Source organism: Homalodisca vitripennis, chromosome 3 (genome assembly GCF_021130785.1).
Source record: "Homalodisca vitripennis isolate AUS2020 chromosome 3, UT_GWSS_2.1, whole genome shotgun sequence".
In the NCBI taxonomy this organism is placed as follows: Eukaryota; Metazoa; Arthropoda; class Insecta; order Hemiptera; family Cicadellidae; genus Homalodisca; species Homalodisca vitripennis.
This window is the reverse complement of record NC_060209.1, coordinates 76,120,110-76,142,405: the sequence shown is the minus strand read 5'-3', so window position 1 is coordinate 76,142,405 and position 22,296 is coordinate 76,120,110. Positions and strand designations below refer to the sequence as shown.

The following is a 22,296-nucleotide window of genomic DNA, read 5'->3' as shown; positions in this document are numbered from 1 at the left end:
TAAAGAAATGAGGAAAAAACAAATTGTGTGCTCCGTACGTACAAATATGGAAGGGTACATTTAATTAATGCCTACAGACCAAATGTGTCAATCTGTTTAGAAACTATTTCGTTGTTTTATAGGCAATCCACATATGTTCTGCCTACTTTCACTTTGTAAGCGCGTTTGTTATTTTCCATAAATTGTTGCCGCACAATGATTAAATATTTTACAGTACGTTTTCCTCTCCTTAAAGAACAAATGTGACCAAAATTTTAAATATTTCGTTCACGTACCTTTCTCTTTTTTATTTTAGCAGATAATTTTAGCCTAATTTACATTAAGGTCATATCGATTTTTTTTTATTTATAAATAATATAATAAATAATTAATTACACACTTTTGCCTAGCCCAATTAAAATCATAAGGAAATAGGTGATACTTCAATTTCTAAAAAATACTATGCATGTCACAGTTTTAAATGTTACTTTCTACACTATATAAGTATTTCTATTACTAATTAATTATTGGTTTATTTAATACGCTGTTACGCTTAACCGCATATACAGTATGTAAGTTTCTAATATTACGTTCCATACTATCACATTCAAGAAGCTCGAGATCAAACTTTAAATTACATTATCCCATATATTTTATATCTACTTATAAGTATTTTTAAATTCTTCATGAGGATTTTTATTCTACGTATTTTTTATTGCTTATTGTACGCTATTCCTAACGGAAGAATGTCAATATCTTGTATGGCAATACATATTCTTTATTCTACTAAAACACGTATTCTCGTATATACTTGGTTTTGATACTACCTGGGGATATTAGGGTTTAATTGATTATTGAAAGTGGTTTATTTATTATTTGGATTTTATTCAGTCTATTATTTCTTGTATGATATTCTTAAAAGTATTTCTTTTGCTATGACTGTGTGTACGGTCTATAAATAAATATTTTATACAATACTTTTATTCTTAGTCTAACAAAATCCGAAACGATGAAACTATTCACCAAGAGCTAATTAAAGAGCACACTACACCACGTATCACATAACAGGCTTCGCTGGAATACATAAAGTATAGTTTTCTACTCATTTCATTAGGCACAATCGTTACATGTTAAAATGTTCTATGATTGTACTCAGTCTACTTACAAACGTTTTCGATATGTAATTTTCTCGTTGCCCTCTTGGTTACCAGTAAGACCATGTAAAAATTTTCGCTAACGCTCAGCCAAATTACATGGAGTAACTTCACTGCAATATAACTCTTGTTGCTTATAAAACTGAATGTTTCTTCCATTCACGAGAAACTTGATGTTACTCAAAAAAACAAACAAATAGAAATAAAAAAATTTCATTTAATAACCGGGTGTTTTAATTCATTAAACACCTTTTTGTTCATTATCTGTTTTATACAACCGGACGGCAACATGTAAAAAGGAAATAAATTCAACCAGGCTCTTGATTCTAATGGCTCTATTCATAAGGTTCGATTTAACTTTTTGGACGAGTTGAGAGGGAAATAAATCCTAAAATGAAATTGGTCTGGGAAGTGCACAGCAAGGGAAACTTGGCGGAGCGCTTCTGGATGATGCATGGAGTCCCGCCCTAATCGTACAAATATGAAAAGAACGTCTGATAAAGTGTACAAAATGCGGACATTAATCTTCCATCCTGCCTCGACACTTAAACGGCATCTGCTGAGCTGGGTTTTACCCGGAACACTGTCCTTTGTGACGTTCTATATTGATATTGTAAGTGACATGTCTTACTTTGTAATTATTTATTTATTTATATAAGCTGTGCATATGAGTACGTGCAAACACACTATTCCGAAATATTTTATAGAATAAGTCGAATAAGGTATCTGAAACATATTTCGGAAAGAAAAGTGTATATAATCGTGCATTAGAAGTCCATTAGTAATTTTTAGGATTTAATGTAAAAGGTGTTCCAATACTGAGGATAAAATTTCTATATTCAAATTCAAATTTTAAATCTGCGAAATTCTAGCCAAAGTAATAATAATTTAGGTGAACTTCTTTTTTTAAATTTAACCACTTCAAAATTACAGACCAACACATAACAAACTTTTTCGATGAATCTTCGACGAATTTCGTTTAAATTCACAGCTGTGGACATATTTCCCGTGGTTACCCAACCCTTCAATAAATAAATATTTTTAAAAAGTTTACTTTAAATGTACTTGAAGGGTATATCATGGCTTTTTGAAAAATGATCGTTTTTATATTCAAACCATATGATTGCCTCTATTATTTTTTGGTGGAAGCTAAAATTTTTATTTAATGCTGAAAATTTATTTTTGGACTTAATTTTTAGTGTTGGTTTACCCTATCAGTTACTGTCTATGGGCATAGTGTTCTATTTTTTGTAGTATATAACGATAGCAAATTTCAGATACCCCATTATACTTTGTAACTATCTACTGTCAATAAAAATGTTTAAATAGATAAAATAAAGATCCTTCCTAAGTTGAACTTGCGTGTATAAGAACAGTCCCTCGTACCTATAAAGCTTGCAAGGAACTACTACAGTACTTGACCCTCGGCAGGAAAACGGACCGGAGATGTTCATAACTAGGCCGAATGACCTATTCTCCTTATTCACCATTTTGTCCATTTATTTTCCTAGCAATGTATAAAGTACCTTAGGAGTGGCACCTAGTATCTTTCTGCGTTAGATCAAATTCCAAAAGAGTAAAAAATACTTAACAGACGGACTGTTAAAATCCCAGGTTTCAAGTTATCTGCTTTAGGTTTGTAACAAACACACATATGAAGTAGCAATCCATGAGAAAATGCTATCTGTGCTTGTAGCACAAACGTTTCTTCAAATAAGATAAACCATATATCTGGATACATTTTTGTTTTCTTTTTTAAGGCGTGCAGAAAACGGCTCCGAGAGTAACGACAACGAACATGGATAGGTGGCATTGTTGTGGTCAAGAATCATACCAGCGCTCTACTGTGAATGCTGATGGCGCTTCAGTGTTCTTGCCTTTAAGAAAAACAAATTGCTACTTCATTTGTATGCGTTATAATTAGTATATGTGAAACTTTCACGAGCGATTTGACTAAAGATGACGGGTAATAAACAGTGAAAAAAGCAGTATTCTAAAAAAATATATAAATGGTATACTCTTAACTGAGTTATAAACATTTGAAAACAGTTGATGATAAATATTTTTAGCAATTTTCGTACAGAATTACTGCTTAGAAAATGTGCATCGATGCCATATTTAATATATACTATGGACTATTATCAAGTTTGTCCTCCTCAGCTGCAATATTTTCATGCTGGCATTCCAGAGTCAATAAGCGGAATATTGTGCCGCTGCCTTCTGGATTCCTAAGCAAAATTACTTCTCTGTTTATTGTGTGTGTAAGGGGAATAAACAATATAAATATTAACTTCATATAAATCACGACATTGTACAGTACGTTAGGTTATGCAATTAAAATACATATTACGGTAGGTTTAATACACAAAACCCACTATTTAATAAGCTATTTAATACCCCTGGTTGGAGAAACCCTGGTTTCATAAATTGAACATTCAAACTAATGCTCTCAAACAATTTCATTTTAAATTTCCAAACGTATTTTAAGTTTTACTAAAATTAAAAAAACTAGAATCGTAACTAATTGACTAAAATTCATGATTGGTGATAGAAATACAAATCAGAAATACGTGAGCCAATTTCTATTTAATTTAGTGCAGTATTTCGGTGAAACTTTAAAATCTCGATTTTCCGAGACTTAATATGAATGACTTTATGAATATACTCGTAACTTTCTTAAATGTAAAGCGTGTGTTGGTATAAATTTAAAAAAAGATTAATAAAAATAATCAATATCCTTAGAATAAGAATGAGTAACCGCAATTTTGTCGTATCCCTTCTAAAATCTGAAAACATTTGTCTGCCCATCCTATAACGCGGAAATTGCTTTGTTTCAAATTTAGAAGAGAATATGATATAGCTTTATAACCATTCCACATCGCAACTGTATCTTATTTAGTTTATTACTAACAGTTACCTGTGGCTTCGCACGGAATTTTGTAAGTTTTGCACCTGTACATTACAGGTTCGAGTGAATTTTACCGATGACATGTTAGGCTCGCTTTGTTGCCAAGATCAAGAAAATGTGTTTAAAATTGTACATTTATGGCCACTGTAATTGTGTGTCTACCAATTTTGTATGTGTAATTCCCATTGTAATTTCCTCCGATTTTATAATTTTTTTTTTCATTTTCAGAAAATCAAGAATCAAGAAAATATTTATACATACATATAAATATGTATGTATATGTATGTAATATGTATGTTTGGTTTTGAGAAGCCAACTTCTCTCAAAAGACAACTAAAATAGGTTCGATAACAGTCTTTAAATATATAGTAAAAGTTAGACTGCTTTGCCTTTTATATCTGTCCCTGCCACCAGTTACTGTTTTTCACGCAATTTAATAGGCGTTGCACGTGTATTACCACTGCTGGTTTGAGTGTAGTATATTTCCAACGCCAATTTTGAGTTTGCCTTATTGCTACGATCAAGAAAATACGTCAAAAAGTGTATATTTATGGCCATTGTAACTTTGTTCTTACATATTTTTTTATCCATAGTTCATTTTGCATTGTATCCCAATGAAGAAAATATATATCACTGATCTGAGAAAAACCTACTTCTCTCAAAAGACAACTAAGATGGGTTTTACAGCAGTTCTTAAATTTATAGTAAGAGTTAGATTGTAACTTTGCTTTTATATTTAATAATTAAAGTGTGCTAAAAATATAAAGTTTAAAGTAAATTAATAATAACACTATTTACGAGTTTGTTTCTTTTTAAAGCGAAAAATATTGTAAATATTTTAGAACATTTAGAGCTTGAATCGGTACATTAGTTCTAAGGCACAGTCCAGCGAACTGTCATCTAGCATAGTTCTTCAAAGGGAGTCTTCGGAGTTAAATTGTGACCAACTCATATTTTAGAACATTTTCTAAAGTAGATTAATACTTACCTAATCGTTGAAACCTAAAAACGGCGTGAAAACTAATGGTTACTCCTTAGAGAATTTAAACATTATAGGCCTAAATGTAAACAAATAGAATATAGTGAATAAATTAATTAAACATAATGGTTGTGTTATCATAAAACAATGTTTACACAGAACAATTAGTTACATTTTAAAGGCTCTTTTAATTAATATTTCACAACTTTAGAGACTAAGTTGGGTTTTTGTCGCTACTTTAAAGACCAGCGGGGCGTAGCCGGGAGGGACTTCCCAAATACGAATGGGTCTATATTCATACTAGATACCGTAATAATGTCCATGTAGCATTTCAGTACAACCGGTTGAATAGTTCACGTGAAAGCAAAACCAACAAACAAAGGCACTTTCACATTAATTTATAATATTATTACGATTTTATTAGTTCTTGCCATAAAGTTTTGTTTAGTTTCGGATAAGCTACGAACAAGTTCAGAAATTAACAAGGTATAAGGCTTATAAACCCATTTATTAGTTTCTATTTCAGGAATGTGTACAATAAAAATTCCTCAAATTTTATTCTATAACAACTTAGTAACAATATATTACATTTATTTTCATTCGCTTTTAAGAATTTACAAATAAGATAGATAAGAGAATATTTAATTTTACATTTCACTTTAAACAAGGAAGAACTATCTCACACCACTTGTCGTAACAGACTTCACTGAGGTTGTATGGAAAATTTTAAATATGTAGTTCATTTCATTCTTGAGACGTCCTGCGGACAGCACGACAAACAGAAAACTGTAAAAAAAGTAGTGATACGAAAACGAGGCATCATATTGTACTTCATGCAAATTAGGCTACGTATGTTAATATCTCACATGTTTGAATCTCTTACGGATGTATTGAGTTTGTTTACAAATTTATTTATTTTGTTATTTCTCGTTGCCATTACATTTTGGGGTCGATTATGATTCTATTACCCATAATATCGCCAGTAAGACCAATGTAAAAATATTAGCACACGCTCAGCCAAATCCCGTGGAGTAACATACACATAATCAAAATATGTGCCTATCATGTAAAAATAAATTAAGCTTTATAAACAATTTCGAGTATATAATTCAGTTTGTTTTCGATTTGTTTTATAGACAGATAGACGGACAGAAATGAAACTTTTCCAGCCTCAGGAATAGGACTATTGAGTCTTTAAAAGTAATGTATTAAAGCATTAATGTACATTATATACAACGTTGGATAAACAAAAAATAAACGGATGTATAAAATTTATATTAGTATAATGTTATAATCGTATACAGTTAGGAAACCTAACACGTTACATTGTGTGTATACAACTACTGATTTCAGTTAAATGTGCTATGGTGGGCGCCAAGGACCCAAGGCAAACAGTGCAGTACGAGCGACCATTAGAGGACCTAATTACTTGGCAATAGCAGGACGAGACTGCAGGATCTGTGTTACAACAAAAACGTTCTGGATATAAATAACGTAATAAGCTTCTCGACAAAAACCTCGCAGCAGACGCGCAAACAAAAAGTGTGCCACATGTTGCTTATGTGTGTTGTGAGAGAGTTGAGACCCCCTTCGTGTATTGTAATTTCAAACAAAATAGTCTTTTATCCTTGATTTCTGATTACAAAACACATCAATTTAAATCAATCACTTATTACAAATAATTTGCTTCCGAATAGCTCAAAAACCAAAATTATGTATGGGGATGTTTCTGTTAGTTACAGTTACGTTACTTAGATACCGGCTGACTGATTACTATTATTATAAAACAAAATCAAAATGGCCTCGTGTTAATCTATTGTTACAAAATAAAAGTAATAATAAAACCTTTTAGCTTTATAAAACAATTGCAGGTAAAATAGTAATGAATTGAGATTCCTTTGCATATAAATGTGTTTACTGATCATGATATGTAATATTTTAAAATTTTTATATATAAACAAAAAATTCAGATTTTATAACATTTCAACAAGACCTGTAATTTTATAAAACGATACATTACAGTTAAGTATAAAACATGATGTATTTGTACATTTAATATAAATAAATTAGACGAATACATAACTATTTTAAATTTAATTTACGTAATACACGACACTGCACATCTCGTACAATACGGTAGTTAAAATGTTTTTTGCAAAACGCTACAAATTTAAATATCTGCGTCAAAGCAACAATGTGAGTGAAATAGTAGTTTTAACAATACTTGTGGCTTGTACCTGTGCCCGGTAAAAATGTACTCGTACTCTTCTAGAATTATACTTACAGAGTAACCTACTAATAAAATAGTAAAGGTACGTGTTCCAGTTACCATTATTACTAAAAACGTGAGACTGTACCAAAAACAGTCTTAACTACATAATATATTCGTACTCTTCATTAATGATACTTACATAGTGCTCCTAAAATGGTACTGGTACATGTGCCAGTTATTACTACTAAACAAGTCTGAGTTCTTTTTACCAGGAACGGCGATAGATACATAATATACTAGTAATCTTCTTGAATCATATTTACAGAGTACTCCTAAAATGGTAAAGGTACATGTTCCAGTCATTACTACTACAAGAGTCTGAGTACTCTGTACCAGGGACGGCGGTAACCGTGTAAAGAGTATGTATCGTAAATGCAACTGTAACACTAACCTGTTCGCTTTCGGTAACAGTTACTGTCGGGACAGCCGAGTACCCGGTACAAAGTATCTGTTACAGTTGTACCGACACACCTCTACCGGTAACCTCGCAGTTTTTTTTATATGAATAGTGAAGGTTTTTCTCAGCTTATTGTTTTGATAGCAAGAAAAACGCAGGGAATGTAGGGATATACGTGTTTGGTGACGGATTTCTTCATAAATATATAAAGTTTTTATATCAATATTCCAATCTTGTCCTAAATTTAGTAAATTATTTATTGCATTTTTAGGGCTAGGGTTTCAGAAAATGTTCATTAAATTTATAATTATAAACATTTTTTGAGCCCTTGTTGTTTTCTTTTCAACTTGACGAACCAGGGCTGGATTTGCGGCTGGAAAACCAACACGGAAAGTGACAGCAAGTAGATGAGCAGGATCTTATTCAGCGACCTGTTTTCCTCTATCACTCACTGATTCTAGGGAATTACATAAATCCGTGAGTAACAAAGTGAAATGAGGCTTCCCCGCTTTAGTAACCCGGACACACTGCAAGTGCCCGCTACTACCGCGAGACACAACGCTGCTGCCTTCGTTGTTCCCGAGTGACCTTGAGTACTGACGTCAGGCAGGCTGTGCCGCGCCGCATCGCGGTTCCAGCATTACTCACTTTCCCATTACAAACCGATGAGTGTGCAGGTCAGGTGTTGTGTCAGCGATATTAGAGTCCACTACGTGCTAATCTCGCTAGCTGCCGCTCGGTGGACTAATAGAAAGAGCTTTCACTTTCATCACTTCAGTGCCTTTCAAGCTGGTTTCGGGCAGTTGTTACCAGTAGTTATCCCGTATAAATCCATTGCCGACAATAGTTTATTTTCATTGTAATGATAATGTGTAATATCGACCATGCACAATTCCAAGAATTTCTCAATTTCATTATTGGACCCTATTTATAATGAAGTGCTGAAAATTATCACTTCAAATAGAACATTAATATATTTTAATACTTAGCACGTTTAACGTAGCAACGTCATTACTTTCAGTAAGCAAACTGAGAAAACTAAATGAATGATCAAAACTATTTTACACGAATAATTAAATTCACTCTACTTCGTTATTCATAAGAGCGAATAAGTAACTAATCGAGATTGAATGGGATAAATAAAGAAGATAACGAGTAACCTATACTATGAGGAAACAAGCTTAGAGGAAATGATTGCGAAAATTCTCAAAGAAGAGAGTGTTTTATATGAATTTCCATGTGCAGAAAACAAGTAATTCCTCATAGATGAATGGCTGGGAATACTCCCCAGGCAGTAACTACTGTTGTCCTCAATTAAAAATGGCCACGTTCAAAATTGCATTAATTGCGTTTTAAATGTTTATTTGGATTACCACGCTACAACATACAGGTTAGTGTCGTTACGCATGAATACATGTGGTCATTGAGAGTTGAAAAATTAATGTATTTATAAAACGGTTATATTTTGTTTATTTATTTTTATACGTTTTTACCAATTAAAGTTTGAGTCAGCTATATAATGTCCTAGTACTTTGAATTTAGATTTTAATATGATGCTTCTAAACAGTTTTGGGGAAATGTTTGAGATATTTGAAATACATAGTCTGTACACCTTAACTGATTTAAATAGGTATGATATCCTCCCCTCCCCCACCCCGCATATAGTATCTAGGTGGGTAAAAGAAATATAAATTGCTGTATTATCAACGGTAATACAAAATAGTTTCGCAATAATCCATATTTTTTTCTATTTTAAGCGTACGGTAAGCAATAAAATATATATTATAAATATTACCCAAATTGACTTAGCTAAAAATTCATTAAAGTAATTTCTCAACTTAATAGAACACATTCATTAATGATAGGAGTTTTAACTGTTTTACAGATTTGAGTATTTCTTGTATTCAATATTTGTGTTTTAATAAGCAATACAATTTAAATATATATTATTTTATGTATTATCTTCTAGAATAAAATTAATTAATTAAGAATACAAAAACAGAATGTGGTATAAAATGTTTTATTTAGTAACACGTTTACTAGCATCTTAATTATCTTGAATTCCTTTTTAAAGATTCAGAATCAAACCCCATTTATTTACACACTCAGTAGAATATAATGCAATCATATCATAATCTTTAAAACAAAAGGCATGTGGCAAAGGTACGTGTAACAGACATTATTTTGCGAGATGTCAGCCAACATGGAAATTCGATTTCTACCAGCAGGCAACACAGTGTGTAAGCAGGTGTTTTCAGGTGTTTGTCATATGGCAGTAAACCAAATGATGTATGTCAGCGTTCACTGTCATGCAAATCCAATCTACACTGTCTTCATGACATGTACAGATGCAAATATTGTAGTTTCAAGGGACGCCGTACAAGTGGAGTTGAGGAGTTAATGTTCACTGCCTGTTTTCTGGTTAGAAATTGATAACGCAGCATTAATAAAAACCTTTCCTTCCATTTCCTTCTCTTAATTAAAACTTCAAAGGGTTTCATGTACGTCAACAGAAAAAGTAAGCCTATAATAAAGAAGAGAAGATTTCAAATGTAGTCTTCCCCTTTTCATTTTGAAAAGTTTATTAATTATTTGATTGTAATGATTTAATTTAAATAACAATATACGTGATTAAATCAAACTGTTTCTCTAACAATAAAACACATTTCAACCTAAAATACAAATTTTGAAAATCATTTAGATTTTTATATGGATTTTGAAAATACCATAGTATATATGATAGAAATCCAAATAAATACAAACTAAATAAATGATAAATGATCATTTTTAAATAGATTTTGAAATTACTCAGTGTAAGATAAAAATTTTGATTACGCAGGAGAAAATTTCAAACGAAAGTTAAAAAAAAATTGTATTTATTTTAGTATACTATATTCACTTAATTATCATAATAAATTATTGAAAACTAGTAAAACAGCGTATTGTAAACATCATGCTTCAAGAACAGATTTTTTAATTCAATTCATTGCAGTATTGTCTACGATAAGTCGTAAAAGTTATATTTTTGAATCTGAAATTAAAAACAAAGAAGACTAAAGGATAATAAGCATTCCGAACATGTTCCACCTTTATATGTTACAAAATGTATAGTACAACGTTTCGAGGATTAAAATCTATTCTGTTCATCAGGTGAAAAATAGTTTATCTATTAACAATAAAAGAAACGCAAGATAAAAAGAAAAGAAGAAAATTTGTCAAACATACTCGGTCTGCTTGAAGTCCACGCAGGAGAATATGGAAAAGAAAGAAGATTAATAATTGTATATCCTCTTATTGTTACTTCATATAAAATATTACATAGAAATTATATTGTATTGCATTACGTTTTAATAAAACGACAGACCCCAATTTGTAATCTGCAGGAATGTTAACATTATTTATATGTACAGTTGGCGTATTTATATGACTATATCCCAGTGCCTGCACGGAACCATTCTATGCTTCGAAGATAGAATACAAAGTACAAATCAAGGGCTTTTTAAAAGTTCATATGTTTGATGACTCTTCCAATGTACATATCCTCAACTATTATAAAATCATTCGCACAATAATTGATCTATATCCCAAATAATCCATAAAAACCAAATTTAAAACTGACAGATGGATCCTAACCTCAAAACTCCAAGACCGTCAAAGTCACTTTGGAAGTCTCTTGGAAAGAGGGCACTGTGCTAACGCAGCTAATAATAGGAAACCGGTCTTGATGTGATAATTGTACTGAACGTGAACACACGGACGGAGCCTTATCAGAACTCGACTCTTGTCTCACCCTCCCCCCTCACCGCTAAAGTCCATCAGCTGTTCTGCCACATGGCCCCTCCCTCCCTCCCCCCACCAAGCGTTCGTCGCTACCATTCTTCAGCTGTTGCATTGTTGCCACAGCGCAGGCGGTCATGAAACTCCAGTGATTGTTCCGGTTTCGTGCATGAATTCGTTCTGAAGTTCGTACCGATGTCAAGGTTAATTTGATTGTTTGTGTGCATTAGTGTCTGTGATTGATTGTTTCTGTGTTGGCTTGGCAAATGTAAGTTAATTATCTGCTTAATTATATTAGCCTAATTTATTGTTTATACTGCAATGTTGTTTTATGTATATCTGATCACGATCTTATCACTAATAACATTTCATGATCCAAGGTTATTCCTATATGTTTCTGTTTAAATAGAGAAGTAAATGACACATTTTGTAATGTATATATTACAAGGTTAAGTTTATCTACAAGTACCTCGTAAAATAAGACTGTTACTATTAGAAGTTATTGCATAGAAGTAATAAACTAACTGATACGATCAATTTGTACCAAAGGCCACGTTTGAGGAGACAGTGCTTATAACTCAACTAGTAAAGAATAAAAATTCTAAAATTAGAAATACTTAATATTATAATGCTTGTAAGTAACAACTAGCACAACAACAAATATATATATCTGGTGTGTAATAATGTCATAACAGAGAAGAAATATTGATCAATAATTTTTGTTTTCATCCTCTCGTTTTAATGTATGTTACTGGTTGTCTTCTCGAAATGTTATTATAACGATGAACTAAAATAAAAGATGACTGCGACTTTCTAAACGGCCTTATACACAAACTATTTTGAAGACGTTATATATAGCACTACTCATTTATTATGCTGAGAAAACTAAATAAAACGTTATAACTAAGCTATAAATTTAATTAGAAGCACACTTTATTCAAACTACATTATGTATTTTTTTTATAAATAATTTGAAACTTTTTACCCACTTAATTTGTTTAATATAACTCACTATTTATTAACTTCTGGAATATACGCCTTCCTTGGGTGTTTTGTAAAATAATTATATTTTATTTCGATATTTATTGACCTCTTAATTGAAAAGTCGTTTTAACTTTGCTGTCCAATAACTAGCAATCAATTCAAGATACTGAAAGAAATTTGGATGCGCATTTGATTCGATCCTTTAAGGGTAATACTTCTCACAGAACTATTGGACCTGAAGTAAGAAATTATTTTTTTTAGTTAGAAAACAATATGACCATCATATTTGTAATCAGCCTTAAGTGTATCAGACTATAGCTGTGGAAAATAGCCGTATCAATTAAATAACACGAAATTTGAAGAAACAGTAATGTTGTAAAGCCAAAGTATAGAATGCCAATAATTCAAAATAATATAGAAATACGTTATAACGTATTTATGCAATATGATAATCAGAGTAATAATATAAAAATCACAGTTTGAATGCCATGTAAAAAGAAGTTCTGTGTGTCATTGTAGATTATTTAAAAACTTGTTTTTGTAACTGAAAATGTAATGTCATAAACATTATAGTAAAAGAAAGTGCGCTTTTGCAATGAAGCACGATATCCAAGTTTTTAATACTTTTGCTTGGTAGCAAATAATTACAGTATGTAATGTATTTAAAAAGATGAATGGAAGGAAGACGTTTTTATGCAACCTATTCCAGCCCATGAGTTATACTGTGAAGTTGTTGAACATATATTCAGAGATTGGTACCTTTTTGGAAAGGAACAAACACTACACGTGCCAAATTTAAGCTACGGATAAAACAAAAGTTTCCGAGAAAAAAGACCCTGTTGATAGATTGGTATTTAAACACGTTATATTATAAAGGTCCTTGATTCTTGCCAAAGGATCCTTCATCAGTCTACCAATGCTGTTGTTCTAAAATTTGTTTACAAACAGGAAAAATATAACTCTAAACAAAGTAGTTATTTCAGGTTAATCTAATCATGGGTCGTTCTTTATCAATACTGCGATAAAGATTACAGGATACGGATGCATACAATCTCTGTGTCAAGTTGACGAAATTGTATTGGCTATTGTTTACATGGGTTGGCCTATATGATAAGGCTATAGGCCTCTGAGAAGATAGTTGTCCGTCGACCGTCAGAATCCGGTCCCGACTCACTGATAGTGGTTGCCTCGTACCACCAACTGATAAACTACGCTGATAACGAGTCTAAGAGTTCCGATGTAATGCGTCAACTTCAATATTCATCGTTTGAATATAGTATAGTAACTGTATAATCAGTTCTGGAATATTGACAAGGAATCTATTCACTAATTATTGGAATTGAATTAAGTGTTTTAGAATCATCTATGACATTTAATCTCATCTAGTTTAAAATGTAGGATAACACCACACAACTTGTCAGGTAATGCATGTACAACTTCAAGTGCATACCTCATTTTAATTAGGCTTTATTTGGTAGTATATCACATCTTAAAATGTCATATGATTATACTCAGTTTGTTTCTGCGATTTCTCTTCTATCAACGTAACTCTTAACAATACACTATCATCACAAATCTTATCTGGAGAAAAACTTTTCACTTAATATCATAAAGAGTTCAATGTACCATTTTGTATTGTTTATTTTATGTCAAAGTCTGGGTACTTTTCAACCACTAGTATGGATCATTCAGTTTATATTTTTGCAAGTATTTAAAATTTGTCAAGGTCATACTTAGAGCGAATTCTATTTTTATGTAAATAAATATTCTTTATACTACATTGGATTCAATGAAGATAACTGCCATAAATATATGGCATGGAAGATCGACGCGACTTGCCTGCCAATAATGGTTAAATCCACAAAGTATATACTATTTGGTGATGACTCAATATCTTCATATGCAGAGTTGACGTATTCTTCAAATAATCTACCCTATTGTGGATATATCTTCTGGTTATAAAAGGGATCAAACGTAAAAAACGCAACTGTTCAATCAAAATGTAATTCAGTTGAAAACTATATTTCCTTTCTGTTTCACAGAGTCTTCCTTAGTTCTCTAAAACTACCTAGTGGTTTCTAAAACTAGCAGCTTTCAATCTGATTGTATGTTGTAGGGCTGGATCCCTTTATAGGCCAACAAACATTTAGAGCATGGGCCATCCCTCACATTTTCAAACGTTATGCAAATCGTTGACAGTGTTCCTGTTCTATATTGTAGGACAGGACTCCTTTATAGGTTCGGTACGGTTCACAAACATTTAGAGCATGGGCCGGCCCCTCAGTTAAAAACTTTAGACAAATCGCTGGTAGTGTTCCTGTTTTAAGTTGTAGGATTGGACTCCTTTGTAATTTCGGTACGGTCCACAAACATTCAGAGCATGGGCCGGCCCCTCAGTTCCAAACGTTAGACAAATCGCTGGTAGTGTTCCTGTTGTATGTTGTAGGATTGGACTCCTTTGTAAGTTCGGTACGGTTCACAAACATTTAGAGCATGGGCCATCCCTCACATTTTCAAACGTTATGCAAATCGTTGACAGTGTTCCTGTTCTATGTTGTAGGATTGGACTCCTTTGTAAGTTCGGTACGGTCCACAAACATTCAGAGCATGGGCCGGCCCCTCAGTTCCAAATGTTAGACAAATCGCTGGTAGTGTTCCTGTTGTATGTTGTAGGATTGGACTCCTTTGTAAGTTCGGTACGGTTCACAAACATTTAGAGCATGGGCCATCCCTCACATTTTCAAACGTTATGCAAATCGTTGACAGTGTTCCTGTTCTATGTTGTAGGATTGGACTCCTTTGTAAGTTCGGTACGGTCCACAAACATTCAGAGCATGGGCCGGCCCCTCAGTTCCAAACTTTAGACAAATCGCTTGGTAGTGTTCCTGTTGTATGTTGTAGGATTGGACTCCTTTGTAAGTTCGGTGCGGTTCACAAACATTTAGAGCATGGGCCGGCCCCCTCAGTTCCAAACGTTATGCAAATAGCTGGCAGTGTTCCTATTGTAAAGCCATGAATGGATGCGAATTCGAACATTCTACATTGGTCGTACTTGGTAATGGGGATTGAAGTTTTATTTTATCTTTAACTTAAACGCCTAATTAGCATTATGTACAACACAGAATAGTCTCATGTTTTGTAATTGGTTTGATAAAATATATCTATCACAAACTTACGATAAACATTCACAGTATTATGTACTCCTTAAATTGATGTTTTAATTCCGTGAGTGTAATAATAAATACTACCTTTATCCGAATTTTGGTAATACAATTTTAATTTGGGTGTAGCCTACTGTTGTTCGAAACACGATAATTTAAAAATATTTTTTATTACAAAGCTGCAATTTATCCAGTCATTGTATTTTGTAATGATATAACTTGGAAGTTGAAAGAAATTAAATACTAATAAAACTTAATACTCACTAAAATAACGACGCGGATGATAAAAGAAAATGGAGAATTTATTTAAAAGATTCTCCTATGTAAAACATTTTTGTTAAGATTGATTAAAAAAGCACTAAGAACAATTTGCTTTTTTGAATAATAACCGTAAATTACAAAAATTTAAATAACAGGTGCTCCCGATATGTTATATTAAAATGTAAAAACATTGTGAAATTTTAAACCCAAAACACACACACACACACACACACACACACACACACACACACACACACACACACACACACACACACACACACACACACACACACATACACACACATACTTCAATATATTTTTGTCACTGTTAATTACAATCATGCCATACTATTTTGTTATAACCAAAAAGTTTTGAAACAATGGTTTAAAATACATACACACAAACAGACAACAGGGTAACGGAAGCGAGTTACGACATTTGGTCAGAGGAACCAGATTTCTTAATTTCTTGTATAGCCACCTACCAAAGTTTTGACCTATATTTTTCAAGCTTCCTGTACACATTGACATTACATTCCGAAAATCTGGTACAAAACTTTTTCAAAATACTCGGTGAGAAACAAGACATTAGAAACGGTTTTTGGAAACACCGGAATTTATGAATTTATTGTTATTTAAGTGTATAATAATAGTTTGTACGGATAATTCTTCTGGTGTTGTTGTATAACGTATATAATTGTTTCTTATAAATGGCGAAACATATTTTAATGCCAAGATTATGCAAAAGATAAATTGGCTATTTCCTTTATAAAATTGCTTAGTAAGCAGAACATTAGTTATAAAAACAAACAAACGTTATAAACAAAAGTAAGTACTAATGGTTCTTACAATATTAATACAAAAATTAACACGTTCCCTAGGCGTTTTCAAATGTTCATATCAAATCCATTGAAAGTCTCATTCTAAGGCAAGACCATCTAAACGAAATCAAAACAGATACGAAAATATGTTCAGAATAAAGTGAAATTGAGTATAAACTGACATAACTTAATTTCCTTACGTCTAGAAAAGTAAACACTGTAAAATATTTTCACTTAAGTCGCGCCAAAGGAGAGACGAATTTAATCAAGAATTTTCGTCTGGAGGGAATAAAATACGACAGCTGCCGGCAGCCAAGATCTCAGCAAGGGGTGCACCGTTTCACGGCACTATGTTTGAAGGGTCTGAACCCTTTCATATAAACACCCCTCTGTTGCATCCCTCCCTTACCTCCCCTCCACGATAACTCACGTGGGGGCGTCTGGACTCTGATCTCGGTTGTTTTTGTTATGCAACTGTTGACTTGTTCGTGAGTAACACTTGTAACGAATCGAGAGCAGATGACAGAAGTGACGAGGCGTACGTGACGCTCGGCCTGAATTCCTGCACCTCATTAGGCGGCGAGATAGTGATTGATAACGAACATGCGATGCAGTGAGACAAAACATTACAAGGATAAAAACGCACAGGCTGTTTTTGTAGGAAGCACTATGTTTATGTTTAATGGTTTTCAATTGAATTTCCAAATAAACTACTCGTGCTGCCACATAAAATTGGATGGATAAACAAATTTACATTCAGTCCCTTGGCCATAAATCTGACTTCCAGTATTGGGAATGACAGTCTGGTTGACAGTCAGCGTCAATCAAACCACATTCATAATAAACAACCAATATTTTCATATGACTGGTTTGATTCGTCTTGTGTATTGTAGTAAAGTTAAAATAAGCCTAACAGTGTGCTCTTTTTTAGTTCGAAATTAAAAAATAAAACCTTTTTAGGCATTCTTAACATATTTGTTCAAACATTGTCTGCCAGTAAAGTATCTATAAACTAACAAGTAAGGTTGAAATATATATACTGATACCCGACACATCCAGCTTTACGGTAAGAAGACTGATGGCGTGCGAACTAAACAATTTTCCTCTTCACTCTTTTTTTATTATGATATACGAAGTTTATTATGATATAGTACTTTAGTTCATACCCTTCATTGTCAATATTGTATAATAACAGTATAGTTAATCATGTGCTTGTCAGTATTCATAAATTGGTCTTCCCACTACCTCAAATTTACTTTGTTATAACCATAGGCTAATAAAAAATTGGAAAAAAAAACAGGTTAATTAATATACATTATCGTGAATAAGAGTAGTTTCATAAAACATGAAATATTTGGATCCTTCTTCAATGAAATATTATATATTAAATGATAACAGAATACATGTTTTATCCTTGCTTTTTTCTACATAAATTTATTCAATGCTTTAATCTACGCAAATGATTTTTTTTTGTATGTAATACTAATAGTTTGATGAAACATTTATAATTCATATCTTTCGAATAACCTAGTCTAAATTAATGTAAATTGCCGAATACTTCAAACAACATGTGAATAAACAATTAAAAACAAGAATCAGTGATGACATTGTATGTAGTTTAAATTAAAATTATTTTTTACAAACACGCCAAATATATTGCAAATGCTCTATAATATCCCAAAAAGCCACTTCGTGTTCAGTGTGTGTATTGCGTAAAATATGTTTAATTATGTACCAGAAATATGTTTACTATTGTTCGCAGCTAAGACACTGAGATAAGAAAAAGTAAAGATTGTATGGTTATAAAACAACTTAAAACGAAAATTACATCAGAATATTTCCCTTTTGTCCTGTTTAAATTGAAATATCTCCTAATCCCTACGGCTCCTAGCATTGTACAAAACTAATTGTTTAATTATTCATTGCTCCTTACTTGGCTAAGAAAATAAGAAGTAAAAGAGATCGTTAGCCACATTTGAACCACTAAGCAATATAGAGGTTATAAGAGTCACCCAGTTTCAGCTGGGCCAAAGAAGCATTCAATCGTTAAATCAATTTAAATACGTTATCTAAGCACTGATAACGTAGTATTTAGAGCCTTTATCGATGACCTTGGACCAGCGCGTCATCTAGCGGCGACCCTGATCTGTGGTCATCTCTGTGTAAGTAGCCTCTAGTATTCAGCAAATGGCGCGTGCATTAAAGTTGTGACATGGCTGTCAGTGTCACATCAGGCTTAATACAATCACCATGTGTTGTCCACGGTTTCTCTAGCTTTATACTAAGCCATTATTACTTATTCACAACCCCTTTTTTACAGATCATGCGTTTTTTTTATTGAGATATCTGACGTAACGGAGGCTTCTTGTTTGCTGATGTTCATTTGAAAAGGGTATCATGCAGTGTCGCATGATCAAGACATCTATGAAAAGCGCCCGTTTTCCATCAAGATCTCGCAGGTGCAAATAATTAAGAGGCTCCTTCAAAATTGCGGGCAAAATATTTGTATTATACGAATTTTCAGTATTTATTTCTGTAAATAGATTTTTTTTACTCAAGGTAGTAAAACTATATTCAAATCTTACACATCTAAACCCTAATATTCTAAATTAATCACTACTTTTAAAACAAATTTTTCTAACAAAAAATACTTTTTTGTTATTTATGGAAAATACTGTGTTACGATGTATATTTTATATTACGCAATTTTAATATTACGCAATTTTATATTTCTAATTGATATTTTTGTCATTACCCTTTTTCGATCTTAATATTATTGATAAAAATAATACCTACTAGAGCCCAATATATTTTAAATTCTTTTATATATTTGTACAGAATGTTTACAAATAATACAGCTTAAGAGTAATCTTCTAAAACAGCTTTGTATTGAATTTTTTTATAGTGAAAGAATTATCTTAAAATAGAGCGTTCTCTTTCGAATAGCCGTATAAACACACAACTGCGGTTAATTAATTTGAATTATGGGTCTTGGAAGGAAAACAAAAGACGGAAATTTCAGAGTGAAGAAACTAATTTAATGATATGTGGACCTTAACCACAAGATAAAGACATTTCTCTGATGATGCTGATTTCATCATATCCGATCCTTCTTCCTCTAAAAGAATACGACTGGTACCTCCACCAGCTAATCTTAATTTAACAAAGACCACAGAATGTTGGAACTCATTCGTGACGTACCAAGGTCCCGGTGACAGGCACATTCACGTCACATCTACTCGTACTTTCCTCGGCTTTCCAAATGAGTCACCGCCTGGGTAGTGCGGTGATTGACACGTGTTTGGGCCTGCTTCAATCTGGGTTAGAATACACACTTATGTCGGTTGTTCACTTTGTGTCTTCAGTCTGACACACTTGTGATACGGTCGGGTAATGATCGGATGAGTCAGTCTATAAATTGTTATTTTGTTTTTAGTTTACAATTAAAACTGCATGCACTGCGGAAGCGGAACTAGGTTTCTGATCGGCGATAAATTTGTTATTTAAGAAAGGTTTAATAAACCTGTTAAGAGAGTTTAATATTACATATTGTATTACAATATTATTATTTATTTATATATTTCTTATTGAAAAACCTAGTGTCAACAATTATTTTTGGTTTTAATTTATTTTTCAAATAATATATGGGAGATAAATATTCCTTTTACATGATACTCCTTATACAATAGGTTAAAGGTTTGTGTTTGATTTCTCAAAAGAAGTATATCCAAACATATAAAGATGTCTTTTTTATATTTGCAAGTGCCCTTGCAAAATGGACTTTAAATCCTGTTAACCCCAATATTATCATGGATATGTAGCCAACATAACCCTTATATTTAGTAAAAACTATGTAGCCTACTGTTAACATACCTGGAAATTTAAAAAAATAACTTGTATGACAATTTTTATATTATTGCTACGTTTCAGTCATTATGTCGTTTTCAAAATATCACAAACCGTGTTAGATATTTTCTAATCTCCAGGTTTTTTTCTTTTTTGAAGTTCTTTTCCTACTGGATGCTTTCTAAAGTTTATTAATTAGTGTCATGCACTAATTTTAATATCAACTTTTGTTTTATTTAATTCTATTACGTGTCTGGTTTGGTAAATGAATTTTGCAATGGTTGAATTTCAGAACCATGATGTTTAAATGTTTAATGCGTTCAATAAATCGTGCAGACTCGATTTTGACCTCTGAATATTGGATTAGTGACCGTTCTTAGCGCAATTTTTGAAGTTGTGTTCCAATAAGCTTGTGGTGCTCGTGTCACCCACTTGTCACCGCTGGGATCTCTCTACGGGTACAGTATATAATTGGATTTGATATTATCGTACGTTAAAAAATTCTCCTGTATACAAAAAATAGCATTTAATAAATTCCAATATCCTGAATAGTTACATGTGTTGCTCAGCGTGTAAACAACAAGAACGAAGCTTTCCGCAGAAATATAACGACACAATAGTTGAAATGTTCATACCAATGCTTCAAGCAACTTCAGAATACATAAAGTATTATGTTTCTGTATGCATGTAAATGAGCTACAAATAGGCACAAATGGAGTTCAGTAAGTATCAAAGTCTGACAGTATGGGGTGAGCGGAAGCCGACAACTTTGTTCTGTGGAACAGACAAGGCGCTCCGCATTGAGGATGCAAAGTTCAGTGAAGACGAGTTCTGTTAAATTACGCCCCCGGGACACGACTACAAGCTGCTTGATTTCCCCTGAAAGTAATGGCCCAGCGCGCGTGGTCGCGTCCGACGTTAATGTGAGCAAAGTAGTGCAACTTTACGTTTGTTGAGTGAAACTTCGCTGACTCTAACTCTGCCTCCAGACGGTCTGTTGTGGTTTTTCTTGAACAATTATTTTTGTTTTTAGTGTATTGGATATCTCTATGAAGGTGGAGCATCAAGGATGAAATCTCTTCATGGTGCATTCGGAAATAAGTGATCTTAGTAATTAGTTAATCACCGTACACCACTATAATTAGCCTCTGTAGCTACGTTCCTAGGCCACCTGATTCCATTAACAATTAGGTCCACCAATTTGATACGCTGCCATACCTAATTTCGGATCTTACGGGAAATAGAAATGAAGGATGGATGAAACGAGGTGTAGATTTATTAGTAGCTAGTTTTCTCAGCAATTAGTTGCTTTAATAGAGTATTGTAATGGTGACCAATGAATTCCTAAAGTGTTAGGTGGATTCAAAATAATTACATTTATGGAGTCATTTCTGTCAGTGCGGTAATTATGAGTCGTATGCTAAATTATATTATTATTGGTATGGATTCAATATCAAGGATGAGAGTAAGTGATGGCAAAATCAGTTTTTGGGGAACATCAGTAAGAAAGGAAGATTCATTACCCAGAGACTCTGATTCGAATCTTGATCTGGGCACGACATGTTTACTCACTGCTAAATATAATCTGAGTATAGCTTGATGTAATGTAGTAAATAATTAGAAGCTTTAGATAGTGCTCGAGAAAAACTCAAGCCCCAAACTATACTCAAAGTCTGAACTCATGTAGCTGGATTAGGGGATTACACCGCCTCTTCTGTCTGATAAATCTACTTTGAAACTCGGAAGTTTCCTTATTG

The 22,296-nt window shown here is 32.8% G+C and overlaps 1 protein-coding gene across 6 annotated transcripts in view; it reads left to right on the top strand.

The window, feature by feature from the left end:
* Positions 1-11,562: 11,562 nt before the first annotated feature.
* LOC124357071 (G-protein coupled receptor moody) overlaps positions 11,563-22,296 on the top strand; it is a 123,911-nt gene continuing 113,177 nt past the window's right edge. For all 6 annotated transcript variants that reach the window (XM_046808481.1, XM_046808478.1, XM_046808482.1 and 3 more), the window contains exon 1: positions 11,563-11,734. The gene's annotated coding sequence lies outside the window, so the exon portion shown is untranslated. The remainder of the gene's footprint in view (positions 11,735-22,296) is intronic.